Below are 2,195 nucleotides of genomic sequence, written 5' to 3' on the forward strand. Positions count from 1 at the left end.
ATATGAAGTTTTTTAAACTAACATTTAATTAACATTTATGTAATATTGTTGCATTTTGATAGACTACATTTGACACACTGGCAGTGCTGATTTCAGGCCTTTGCTCTGATTGCAAGGCTACCACTGAAGCTCTAGCTTTGCTGTTAGTCGACAGATGAAACAAAAATGACTGTCCTGTTAAAAAAAAGAGACAAGCTAGTCAACTCACCATTGTCATTTTTTTCCTTTCCATTTATTGTAAAAAAAAAAAAAAACCCTGTGGTGTAACGTTCGGTTCTTCTTGAGAAACGTTTTTGTTACCTGCTGCCCGCTTAACTCCAGAAATGTAATACCACATTAAAGTTRGTGTTTTTATTTATTTTATTTTAAGTTTTTTTTTTCATTTAATATGCTTGAATTTGAGGATGAATTCGCATATGGCTTGACATTTTGGAACCGCCAATTTTTTTTCTTTTTGGCCAACTTCCTGTAGCTTTCTGAATTTGGTGCCAAGAGACTTTTTTTGTCAGAGTTGGACTGATGTACCTATGTATCAAATTTCACATTTATGTTTATGTGATAAGAGGCTTATGTTTAGAGGGCTCTAGAGACCCGATTTGCCCCACCCACATCTGAATCTTTGTGTCTCCCTATACGCTAGTTTTATGTAACTGCCAAGTTTCATAATCCTCAGCCCAGTAGAACATGGTGAAAAAAGCCTCTGGTTGGTAGAAAAATTAAAATAAAAATCGGGTGAAAAACAATAGGGCTTTCACTGTTTAACAGCGCTCGGGCCCTTATAATAATAGGACTTTTATTTATATATTTTTGTTGTGGTAATCACAGATCACAGATAAGGACTGAGTACATATAGAACATGATAAATTATGAATTCTTAAAGTTTTAACTTTAATATCAACCTCAGAGGCACCACTCACTTTTATTTAGTAAAATTATATTAACTAAAAGTTCAATAAAATTTCAAGACCAGACCAACTTTAGTTTAGCTGTTTAACTTATTTAACCAGTAGATAATATAACAATTATCCTAAAAGAAAATTGTTACATATCTAATCCTTAAGATTAAAGTCCTAAAGTTCCTACCTACATTTGCTAAGATACATGTAAACGAGAAAACATTACTTAAATAAAAGGAAATAGCTGTTAAATCCCGAAATAAACACACTTCTTTAACAAGAAAACTGATAAACACACAGAATGCATTTTAAAAAGAATTTTGTAGGTGTCAATGTTTATACATTAAAGAAATATCTAGTGTACGTCAGGCAGACTTCTTGGATCCTTCAGAAAGATAAACATGATTAATCTTTGTAGGTAAAGCAGAAATAAAACAGACATTTTAATACAACCGAACAAAGTTTCTTTGCTCTCTTTTTACAGACAATGCAAAATGTTCAATTTTTATTAATTCAGCCATGGCTGGGGTCGTTTGCTTCTCTTCTGGAAAGGAAGGTATTTTAATGACCCTTGGGGAGTTAAAACAGGTCTTGGATGTAAATTCTCAGGAACACACAGTTAGTGCCATCTTTGGGTTGGGATGCCGCCACAAAGTTCTGAGTTTAAGATTTAGGTGAAACAAAAATGTACTCTGTATCATCTCGTACCAGTGTTCTTTTCACTGATAAGGATCAGCAGATGTGATGTGGGGTTTGAGAAACCCAGTTTGTGTGTTGGGTGAACGGGGGAACAAAGGTTAGCAGAGAACTGCAGGGCAGTTGGCCCGTGGAGGTCATAAAGACAGTTCAGTACTTTYTGATGCAGAAATGTTCAAGGATAGGTTATAATAAATCTTTAGTTAAGGTAGTCCCGACATGTAAATAGTGGTTTAAGAGGTCTGTAGGGGTTGAAAAGTGGTGCATTGTTTTGGTCTCTGTTGAAACAAGTGGTCTGTGTGTTCCTTTTATGATGTTCAGTGGTTGCATGGTACATTCAATTCAATTCAATTCAAAAATACTTTATTGATCCCAGAGGGAAATTAGGTTTTGCTGTAACTCATTTAACTAAAGAGTTGTAGACGCTGATGGCTGTGGGCAGGAAAGATCTTCTGGTCTGTTTTACAACAAAATTGAAGAAGCCTCTGACTGAAGACACTTTGTCTTTCTATGACAGTCTGATGAAGAGGATGGTCAGGGTTGTTCACAATGTTCTTGATTTGATGTAAAATCCTTCTTTGCACCATCATCTCCAGAGATTCC

This window comes from Austrofundulus limnaeus, unplaced genomic scaffold (assembly GCF_001266775.1).
Source record: "Austrofundulus limnaeus strain Quisiro unplaced genomic scaffold, Austrofundulus_limnaeus-1.0 Scaffold1406, whole genome shotgun sequence".
NCBI classification, from domain to species: domain Eukaryota; kingdom Metazoa; phylum Chordata; class Actinopteri; order Cyprinodontiformes; family Rivulidae; genus Austrofundulus; species Austrofundulus limnaeus.